Source organism: Propithecus coquereli, unplaced genomic scaffold (assembly GCF_000956105.1).
Source record: "Propithecus coquereli isolate 6110/MARCELLA unplaced genomic scaffold, Pcoq_1.0 Scaffold391, whole genome shotgun sequence".
Taxonomy (NCBI): domain Eukaryota; kingdom Metazoa; phylum Chordata; class Mammalia; order Primates; family Indriidae; genus Propithecus; species Propithecus coquereli.
Window position 1 is genome coordinate 726,213 of NW_012149630.1, and position 12,200 is coordinate 738,412.

The following is a 12,200-nucleotide window of genomic DNA, read 5'->3' on the forward strand; positions in this document are numbered from 1 at the left end:
ATTTTGTTCTAACTTCCCCCACCTGACTGGCTCTACCACTGCATGAGGCTGGTTGGCAAGAGTTTATAGGGGTCGAGTATGCCAGTGTGTTATCAGCTTTTGACAAAGTGCACTGTGTCTCTGTTTGAAGTGGAATTTGTGAATAGTGGCACAGCTCAACAGTATTTTTTCATTCTGTCTGCTTAACAGCCCATCATGTCAAAGAAGACCAAGAGAACGCTGAAGGAAGAAAACAGATCTTTTGACCAAGATCGGGAATTGCAATATTATCTTGTTTCTGCTAAAGGTAAGATGATTTGCTTGCTTTGTGATACTGCAATATCAACATTAAAGAAATGCAGTGCTCATCAGCATTGTAACACTCATAAGGACCACAAATATTTTAAATTAGAGGGAGAAGTGTGAAAGGTTGTATGGCAGAAATTAAAAGATGAAAAGCAAAGGCAAAGACGATTCTTTCAAGCAGCAATAAGACCTGGAAATAATGCCACTGAAGCAACTTATAAAGTAGCCTATATACTTGGGAGAAAAAGGGAAGCCATTCAGTGATGTGAAAATTGTGAAAGAACGAATGCATTGTCAAAGGTGTAGGATGCTTAGACCCTGATAACGTTTCACAATGTAAACAATTGCCTCTTTCAAGGAGAACCATAACTGATCAGCAGCATGAGTTAGTCTTCAACTTAGCAGAACAACGTCATGCAATACTTCAAATGGAAAATATATGTTATTCGATCACTTAGGATGAATCAACTGATACTACTGACTTGGCAAAGGGTTTATACTTCATTCGGGTCACAACAGAAGATTTTCTTTGCTGTGAAGAGCTACTCGCTTTGGGCACTCTTGCAAACAGAACACAGGGAATAGATATCTTCAACAACTTTCAAGATAAATGTCATGAAGTTGGACTGAATTTGGTAAATTTCATGAGTATATGTACAGACGGTGCACTTTCCATGGCAGGAAAACACAAAGAGTTTACTGCACAGATAAAAAAAGTATTAACAGGTCCAAATGCTCTCATTTCTTTTCATTGTATCTTGCATCAGCAAAATCTCTATGCTAAAGCTACTATTTTAAGCAATGCTTTGCAACAAATTATAAATACTGTTAACTATATTGGTGCAAATGCAACACAGCATCCTCAGTTTCATAACATGCTGAAGTTGAATGAACGATGAGGTTTCAGTGTGGATTTGCCGTATCATTCTAAAGTGCATTGGCTATCGCAGGGACAGATGTTGGCCAAAATTTTATCCCTGTGAGAATACATATTTAAATTTTATGAAGAACGGAATCAGCAATGTGAATTATTGAAAGAAGATTTCTATAGGAATGCAGCATTTCTGTGTGATAACATGTCAAGTCAAAACAACTTGAATATTTCTTTGCAAGGTAAAACTAAGTCTATATATGATATGTGGCAAAAAATCCAAGCATTTCAAAAAAAGCTCTTTTTTCAAAACATTTCTTCTTCAAAAAGAAATTTTGGATGAACATTTTCCCCAGTTAGTAAAGGTCATTGATGAGCAGGATGATACATGTGAATCATTTTAAGAATACACAGCTATTACAAACCTATTAATTGGAGAATACAATGAAAAGTTCACTGACTGAGAATCATGACATCACACTCAAATTAGCATTTCAGCCTCACCTAGTTGATATCACCAAGGCACCTAAAGAACTACAGATGGAATTGATTGAGCTCTCAGTAGATGACATTTTAAAATCATTGTTTGATGCTAAGAAAGATCCCATTGAAATATGGAAAAATGCAGTAGAATACCCATGCCTTCAGCAACATGCCCAAAAAATGCTTTCTTGCTTTTCAACCACTTATTGCTGCCAATCTATAATTTCCTACCTAACCCAAATCAAGACACCCTTAAGATAAAAAATAACCGATACCCATCTAGAGGATCAACTGAAACTGTGGACCTCCACACTGCAACCAAGTATTCAAATGCTTTCCAACAAAAGGCAGACACAAAGTCATTAAAAGGTTAGTTAACTTTAAAATTAACAAATAATTTCCACTTTTTGAAATTAAAATAATGTACATTTTTAAGTATATCTAATTGAAGTTTCTTGAACGTGGCCTTCCTTGATTGTAGCTACATTAATGCGGCCTTCCAATGTGAAAAGCTTTCCCACCCATGGCCGAATTGGTAATCTATAACCAAGACAATTACACAATTTGGAAAACACTCAATAATCAATCACAAAAATCAGAGAATGTTTTTGAGAACAGAACAAGATCCAAACAACCATCTAAAAAATGAAGACTTTGGTTCTTGTGGACACTCACAGCATTTTGTCCACTCAGTTATGGAATAAGGAGGGTCATTTACTAAGCTGACCCAGAGCTTGGGTAAAATCTCCCTCTAGCCATTCCACGCACTCCAAAAACATTTTCTGAGTCTTCATGTGATACCCTACATAGGCTGTCTCTGGGAAAGATGGGTCTTTGGTGAAAGGCACAAGGATTCCAGTCCCTGGAGAAATATATTCCCCACCTCCCACTTTGTAAATTAATTCATTAATCTCTTGACGGTATGGTGAGGGATTGATTCGAAAGCTGATCCAGTATATGTACACTGACCAGATGAGGTCTCTTGACCTACAGAAACGAGTATGAAATTCTGAAGTATGGGGGCCTGACTCAGGGACCACACACCAGTAAGGTCCTGTCTGGGTGTCCCTCGGGCTTGCCACTGTTTTACCTCTTACAAAGATTACACCTGCCACTTGGTAATGAGTTAATGGCAGACATTAACAGTATTTTGTACATAGACCTTTTTTTTTTTTGCCAATTTTTAGCAAATTCTTTACCCATCAATTCCTTTACCCATCAACACTAGAAGTGCTATGTACTAGTTATTTCTTATTATCCAAGAGATTTTTAGTTTGTTCCTAATTGCCACACCAAAGTTAGGTCTTTATTAGAATTCTATTACAACTCCTCAACTGAATCACTATTGGATGCTAAACTAGCTCCTCAGATAGGTCAGACTACTTTCATTTTCAAGAGACAGACACCCCGTTCGACCAGCATAAGCTAAATGGTTTGCATAACTGGAAATTCTAGAGATAGTTACAGCGTCAGAGCCAGCTGGACCCAGAAGCTCAAATGACATCATCAGGGCTGTTGTCCTCTCTCCGTCTCTTGAACGGGTTCACGTCATACAGCCAATGTGGTAGGTTTGTACTGTCCCCTTCGCTAAGCTGGAACCGTGTTTGCCAGAATTCCCTTCTCTGCATGGTTCCAGTTTAGTATGGGCCACAGAAACATTTAATGTGCAATTTGGAAGTGGAAGGAAAGCAATCGTCTTATTTTGTTTTATGTTTGGATGTCCAGTGCGGGGCAGGAGGTGCTGTCATGGCTGCTCATGTTGTCACTGGTCTGCTTGCTCACCGTGTGGGGTTGGGCTCACAGCATCTCACCCCTCTTGGATCCTCCTTCGCCCTCTCTGACTCCTGGGCCAGGCGCATGTCTAACTCCATGATGAAGGATGCCAGCTTCTCCCGGAGCTTACTTCTACCATCGAAGCAGGTGGCTTGGAGGTAGGGGGAGACCAAGATTGGTCCCAGCCCCTCCTCGTGATTTCCAGCCCATCCTCACAGATTTCAGCTGTTTCCCCTGCCTCATGTCCACCTTCCCCTCTCAGCAGCCTGCCCCACAGACCTCAGGTCCCTGCATGAGACACAGACACAGCAGTCTCCACAGACTGTTGAACCAGCTGCCACAATTGCAAAAGGCCAAATCCGTATAACAAATCCCCGATAATATGTATCTTCTAAACGTTCTACTTTTCTCAACCAACTCTGACCCATACAGCAGGAAAGGTGGACGCCATGTGCATAAAATTCACACCCTACAATCTTAGTGCTAAAAGAATCTTTTATGACATCTCTGACCAGAAGGAAGTCCCTGGGAGGCTCGGGATGGAGGCGGCTGGAACCGTGCGTGCACTCTGCACCTGTCCTTGTGAGTGGGCGGGTGAAGCCTGGGACTCACTCCCACCCGTGTGGCTGAGGAGACGGGAGCTTGGCCCCGCCCAACACACACACACTGCGGGGAAAGAATGGGGTCCCCAAAGGAGGAGAAAAGAATGATGGGCAGACAAAAGCAGATGTCCACAACAAACACCATTCCTGCTTTCTTGTTTCGAGTGCTGCTGCATTTACTCAAAGATGAAATGAGATGTAATCAATTTGCAAGAAGTGGTTACTATGCCCAGGCACTGAGCTTAGCACTTTTTGTATACTGTCTCTTTTTAATCCCCACAGTAGCTCTTTAAGGAAACTGGAGCTCAGAGAGTCACACTAACTGGCCAAGGTCCCTCAGCTGGGGAATAGAGCAGCTGGAATTTGAACTCAGGTGTACTCTTAGCTTTAACCCCATTTTGCCCATACAGCAAGACTTGTATTAAGTTTGATCATAAACACATTCTTGTTCCATTAGATTTGCCTAACCTTGGTAATTCTGTACAAATTGATCAGTGAGCTGAGAAAACTGCTTCTTTCTCCCTCCGTGCAGAAGGAAACGATGCTACCAGTGGAGAAGTCATGGATAGCTGCAGTATAATTCTTCTCATCAGCACTTGGTAAGATAACGCTTATGTTACAGGACTTTTGAGGGCTGGGCACGGGGGAGAGTCTTTATTTTAACAACCCAGAAAAGTTGGGATATTTTCAGAGCTACACTCAGAAACTTTATGCTATCTGATTGCAGCTGTAACATTATTGTATTATTGTTTATAATAATATGTTTGTGACAATGTAGAACACTTTCATAGTTAACATGTTAATAGATTTTGAAATGAACTGCCTATGAGCAAAGGATTAAGTTACAACACTATGGATATTTCATAGAGTAGAACTGAGTGAGAGTTGGGGAAGAAAGTGGACAATTTGTATGTTTGAGGAAGTGGAGAGGGTGATTCCTGCATCCGTTCACCATTGAAGTTTCCAGAGGACCCAGTCCCTTCTAGGAACCTTCAGATCCTGTCCCTTTGTCTAACAGGGGGGCAGAGAGGTCATTGCAACCTGAAGTTCTTTTCTGCACAACCTGAAATATTGGTTGAGGAAATGAAAGGTGTGAAGATTATTTAATGCATCAAATGGATGTTTGATGATGAGATGTCTCAGCTGGGATTTACAGCTCTTCAACCCTGAGGAAGTTGAACTGGAAAGGTTCAGACAGAAGATGCTAGGAAGTTAGGAGGCTTTTTCTTCTCTACTCAATTGTCCTCTGAACATTTAGCTGGAGAAGGCAAGCAAGCTCAACTTGAAGCCGAGCTACCTGTGTTCTAGACTTCCCTGTTATTCATCGATTTATACCTTTCTTGGTAGAAAGACTTGAGCCTTGGGTTTGAATATCGAAGTCCTAATTACTGATTCTAAACTTGCCTCCATGGCAGTTAATTTTTCCCCAAAGCTATTTCTTGTTGTCAGATAACAAAGACAGAAAGAGGTGGTTGGGTTTCAGGAGGTACTTACTCTTTTTCCCTGCTCAGCTTCACCCACCCAGGCTTCTTTAGAAGATTGTCAAAAAAGGAAAAAGTTAGAGATGGGGAAAGTAAGATGGAAATCTACCACTTTCAAGAATACATTTCTTACAAGGTTATACAACAGATCTGAGTAACTCTTTGGGTTCAGGGAGACAGGTGGCAGGGGTATTCCTCATGAAATTTTGAGATGAAAACCTAGGAAGGATTGAGAACACAGGAAGTTGCTCCATCTTGCAATAGCTTGCTCAGAGGTATCAGCCGTCATCTGAGTGACGTTAAAGTGTCGGCCATCAGTCACAGCTGCGGAGACCTTACCCCACTCACCTTTTTTCTGGGTTCTCTGCCTTGACAGATGGATCCTGCTCATGGCCCAGAGAAAATGATCTATAATATTTTCTCGCCCCACACCCAGCATACACATAGTGTTTTCAGCTAACACCTTCGCTATCATAGGTCATTTTCAAAGAGTTCAACTTGACGTCTCTCACAAGAGTTCATATTCACGAGCAATGTAGCTAGCTCTAGCGGATTGAGCATTACCCCTGATCTCTTTCAACCTCAACTGATCGTCTAGTATTTGGGTATTTAAAATGCCTTCTCTAATAAGAATATGAGAATGGGAGAAATATCATCATCCATTTTTTATTGTCACCTTTTCCTGGAATGGAAGTAGTAACCTTATAAAACAAACCAAGAAAGAGCATGCTTATTTCAGCAAAGATGTTAAGTGAACAATGTAATGATGTCAAGAAATTAGATACCACAGGACTTCCTTGAATCGACTATTTTTATGTTGAGTATTTAGCCTGGAAACTTAATTTAGAAAATAGAAGGTTGTCACCATTAAGTTCTAATCAATGACAATCACTGAGGAAACTTCAGTTCCTTCTGGGACTTTTGCCTAGGTAGCCCACTGTGCTTTGGGGAAAGGTCTATCTTACATAGCTTAGGCGTAAATTAATTATTATAGGCTCAGAGCATGCAGCTATTTCAGCTTAGGCTAGTTAGGAGGCTTTTTCTAGGACAAATGTCTAGGACACATTTGGCAAAAAAGAAAGGGAGAGCTTGAGAAATGCCATTTTACATTTACAGGAAAATTCCATTTTGCAGAAAATGAGGGTAGGATGGAACAGTGGATGGGAATCCTGCCCCTACCACCTGTTACCCACTCAGGTCTCAATGCACAGCATGGCTGTATTAGTTTAGGGCACCTCAGGAGAGACCTGAGGCCAGGATTGGAATGCAAGGTGTTTATTTGGGAGGGGATCCCAGGAAGCACCAAGAGGGGAGGAGACAAGTAAGCCAGGGAAAGGGAGGAAGCCAACAAGTGAGCATTAGCAAGAGACCACTGTGGGTCAGTGGAGCTGAATCCCCTGGGACATGGGGTCCCAGTGCAGAATGCAGAACACACCTTGGAGTTGTCTCTTATCCCTCTATCCCTCTATCCCTCATTGGCTGAGGAGGGAAGTTTCTTTTTTTTGTTTGTTTGTTTTTTGTTTTTTTTGGCACTTCTGGTCTGCTATGAGCAGGCAGGAGACCTCTGGCTGCCAGAGAAAACTCTCAGGCATGAAAATGCAAACGGGGGCAGTAGGTGGTCTGCAGGGATCCAACAGTGGGGTGTGGGGGACATGAGTTGGCAACGGCAGTGGCTGCCACTGGCTGTCTGAGGGCTGGGGTGGGGAAGACTCTGTCCTGCGTACCCACCTTTCATGTGGCCGTCTCACTGGCCCCCTCACATCTCTTTTTGCTACGGACAGAGGCAGACCTTGCCTAAACCCTGCAGAGACAGTCTGAGAAGTTCTCTCTCCCAGCCTCGCTGAGGACAGACAATTAATTATTCACCAACAGCTTAGTTCTGCTGATAACCATCTCCTTGGCAACCTAAGGCCCAGTGTAACAGAAATGAAATGTATTTTTTTAACATATATATATATGTATGAAAAAATGTAAAAGCGCTTCTTACTTTTTCATTAAAATGCCTTTAAGTGAAATGTGGTTTTTGAACAGTGATTAAACGTAACTGATTTTCTAGCACTGTATCAAAGTCCTTATCAAATCAGTCCCTCGCAGGTCTAGATCGTCTCAGTGATGCGTGTTTCTAGGAGACAGGCACTGATGCTTCCTCCCGGCTGAGGTGCCTGGTTCTTTTTATAGCAAATGACGCACTGCCACATTATGGCCCCCAAAGAGCACTGCACTGCCAGTTACAAGCCCTGATTGTATTTGGCAACAACACTCACTTACCGTGTGACCTTGGGCAGGTCACTAACCCTCTCTGGGCCTCAGTGGCTTCATCTGTAAAAGCGATAAGCTAGATGTGATGCTCTTACACATGTCTCTCTAATCTAAAAAAATTCTGCTTGACTGTTCTGTTGTTCTACCTTGAATCACACCCTCCTCTAGGAAAACAAACTCTGAGTTATATGTCAAGGACTCTACTGTCTAGCTGGTTCACACTCTCCTCAGGGTTTCAGAGCCCCTCAAATCCTGGTACCCTAGGATCTGGGAATTTTAAAAATCTCTTCTAATGATTCTTAAATCTTTACAGTTCGATTTTGCTGATGATATTACTATAGTCGATTTTTGTTTCTAATTACCATAGGAAGACATGCTTACTGTAGAAAAAATAAAATTGAAAAAAAAAAACATAAAGAAACAGAGAGGTAGAAGGGACATAATCCTATGACCCAACAGCAACCATGGTTAACAGGCATACTTTTCTGTTTACTTTTTTGGGAAAGGAGGCACATGGTTAAGCCCACAGAGCAAATGAATTTTTGTGTCCTACCTCTCACTTTTAACATTATGATGTAACCATTTTACTTTGCCATTAAAACCTCTTGATGATGGCCCATTGTATGTATTGGATGATGGTCCAATGCATTCCTCCACTGTTAGGTATTTAGATTATTTTCATATTTTTCCATTAAAAGTAACACACAGGGCTCAGTCATTGATCCCCTAGCTTGCCTTCTTTATAAGTCCCTTTCGAACACTCTGGGGCAGCCACGCCATGGGCAGTTCCATTAAGAAGTCTTCCAAAAGCTCAGCACAGTTGTAGGAGGCAAGTTCACTGTATCTACTCCCAGCTGCCCCTCAGCTGCCCTCTCTTGTTGTGCCCTGGGGCAGGCTCACTTGGTTTTGGGTAAGTTCTCCTGCCCTGAAGTGGACAGTCATAGCTCTTCTCTTCTTCCTGCCTGGCAACTGTTGGAAATGCCCTGCCTCTGAAATTCAGCCCAATCCCCTAGCTCAGAAGTGGGCATGTGACTCAGACCTGGCCCATCCTAGTACCATCTAGCAATGGTGATTGGTCCATTCACTAGTGACAGAAACTAGAAAGGACCAATCAGAGTCCTTCCCTGAGATTAAAATATAGATGCTATAATATAAAGGATGATAAGCAGTGGCTGTGTCAGCTGGGAGACATAGTGGCTGTCTTCCCATGGCATGGAGGAAGCCTTTTGAAGGGCAGACTGAGGGAATGAGGAAAGCGGAGGCAGCCAGGTAGGAGAGAGAAGGTGCCCGAGATGGGGACCATCAGCTCTAACAGGGAGGTCCTGCCTCCTGCACATCTGCCTTGGATTTGGGGGACTATCCCAGCATCCTTCCCAGCAGCCCATGCTAACACCTTCCCTTTTTGCCTACACCAGTTTGAGTTACAGTTCAGTTCCTTACTCGGAAAGTCTTGACTGGTATACCCCCCAAAGTGGCCTTCCTAGAGGTTGCCCAATGGAGACTATGACATCTTCCAGGCAGAGTTCAAACTCAGGCATCCATGGGACTTGGAAATGGTTGCCAATTCCTCTTTCTGAGCTTCCACGGAAAGAAAAGGTGGAACCAATCCAGAATGAACCCCCAGAACCCCAGAATTCCCCTGCACTAAACCAACGAACCAAATTCCCCTCTCAAGTCTGGCTCATAGCAACGTGACCCTTCAGTTACAGTGAAGGTAAATGCCCCAGATGAAAGACAAGCTGGGCCCAGAAACCATGAGCCCTGTATATTCCCCCCACCACCCTGGCTTTTTTTTAAGACAGGGTCTCACTCTGTCCCCCAAGCTGAAGTTTAGTAGCACAATCCTAGCTCAATACAGCTTTGAACTCCTAGGCTCAAGTGATCCTCCTGCTTTAGCCTCCCAAGTAGCTGGGGATTACAAGCATGCACCACCACACCTGGTTAATTTTAAAAAAATTTTATAGAGATGGGATCTCACTATGTGGCCCAAGCTGGTCTCAAACTCCTGGGTTCAAGCGACCCTCCCACCTCGGCATCCCAAAGTGCTGGGATTACAGGCATGAGCCACTGCGCCTGACTGTATTCCCATTTTTTTTTTTTTTTTGAGACAGAGTCTCGTTTTGTTGCCTGGGCTAGAATGAGTGCCATGGCGTCAGCCTAGCAATCCTTCTGCTTCAGCCTCCCGAGTAGCTGGGACTACAGGCATGCACCACCGTGCCCGGCTAATTTTTTCTCTATATATATTTTTTTAGTTGTCCAGATCATTTCTTTCTATTTTTTAGTAGAGACGGGGTCTTGCTCTTGCTCAGGCTGGTCTCGAACTCCTGATCTTGAGCAATCCACCCACCTTGACCTCCCAGAGTGCTAGGATTACAGGCGTGAGCCACCGCGCTCGGCCATGTATCCCCATTTTTAAAGCATGAGTTTCTCAATTCTTTGTTTTCAGACTATTGTTAACTTTTTTCATCATTGGATAAGAAGGAAATGAAGGGCTATTTTAGGAGGCATGATGCATAGGAATATTCTCTGAAACTGCTTTCTAGTCCTCTCCACTCAAAGTGAGGCAGTGTGGCTCTGAAAGGTTACTCGGGGTGTGAGAACCAGCTGTGCTGGGCTGTCAACAAGAAGTGTTTCACAAGTGTGAAAAACTTTTGGGAAGTCATTTTTGGTTTTGTTGTGCCAAAAGGATTCACGAAGAAAAGGCTGACTCGTTTAAACAGAAATCCCCTTAGCAGGACCAGTCTTGTGTCTAAGAAGAGTAGGGGACGTTCTCGGGCACACACCGCGTGAGAATCCCGGCAGGAGGCAGACAGAAGTCAGCTTTCCTGGCTCCCCCCAAACCCCCCACCCACCACGTAGGCTCCGTGGGTGAATCTACGGCAGGTTGCAGGCCGGCTGTGCTTCGGGAGCCCCCAGCCACGAGGCGGGGTTTGAGGGCCTCCAGAGCGCGCCCTTCTCCCGACACAGTCCCATGACCCGCCAGCCGCAGCGCCAAGTTAATTCTTCACCTCCAGTTGCCCGACCTGTGAAGATCTCCCATGAACTATTAGTTTCCTTTAAAAATACAAACACTTTGGAGAAGAGCTTATTCTGCCTAGACATGGAGTTCTCAGATTAAATCCAAGCCATCACGTGTCAAGTCCTGCCCGTGACATTCTTCAGGCATCATGTCACTTAGGGTTTGTTATGACAACTTCGTCCTCGAGTGGCAGAGGAGGAAACCGGTGCTCCGTGAGGTTAAATGACTTGTCGAAAGTGGCCTTGCTGGGATTTGAGTGCAGGAACACCTGACTCCAAAGCCCTTTTCTTTGCAGAGTGACAGCTGGTCCCTGAGAGAAAGAAGCCCAGCGCTGGCACGTTTCGCTGTGCAGGAGTGAGAGGAGGAGATTCTGAGTCACGGGCGATGCTGCCTGGGGTGGGCAGGCCTGCCAGGGTGCCAAGGGAGGCGACCTTGAGCGCTGGGCGTGTGCTCTGAGCTGCACTGAGCCAGGACACAGTGGAGGACGCAGCCAGGCGCCCTGCCTTCCACCTTGGCCCAGGACACGGACGCCCTGTGCACGGGCCAAGGCTTCAAGGCCAGCTGTTGTACCCAGATCCAATAGGGCTGGGACCAGCGGGCGCCCAGCCATAGCCGCGGCTCTTGGTGACAGAGGGTGGTATATTAGAATTTTGTTGCCCCCCCTCCATTGGCACCCACATTAGACTCCCTTTTCCTTTTCTCTTAATCCAAGAGCAGTCCTGCTCATTTTTTACACTCTGCTAGCTGAGAATATTTCTCTCTTGGCTTCCACATTGTTGGCAGTTACCCAAGAATGGCATATTTCTGGTCGAGTAGATAGAAGGACCTGTTTCTAATTTAGTGTGGCCAGGTCCCCCAAAGACTCACCCCCAGTCCACGTAGGGAGCCTGGGGCTCCAGTATCCTGTCCATCACTACGTCTGCCATTTCTGTTTTCTCACTCCCTGTTGAGCTGTGAAACTGTTCTGGATGAGTGAGGAAGGACAGCCTCCTAAGTCCGTGAGAGGGGGACACCCCTAATTCAGTGCTTCCAATGGCAGCACATGAGAATTACTTGGTTCAGCTTCTAGATAAATAAAAACAAATGTCTGGGCCCCTCCCCCAAAGATTCCTATTCCCATGCTGTGGCATGGAGTCCAGGTAACGGTATCTGTTGCAAAGTTCCCCCAGTGATTCTGATGTACAGCCAGAGTGGAGAATCACTACCCTAATTTGTGAAGCCCAGTTAGCAGCCATCTGGGGCAGGACCCTTACAGTAAGACACAAAAGGATGAACTCAAACCTCCAAGTCTAGAATCTATACTACTGCTTACGGGCTCTGCCACTTACCACCTTCCCTACAACCACTCTCTGGATGGAGATTCCTGAGTATGGGGAGAAAGGGATGATGTACGCCAAAGCTTGCCACCAAAGGTGCTCTTTAAATCA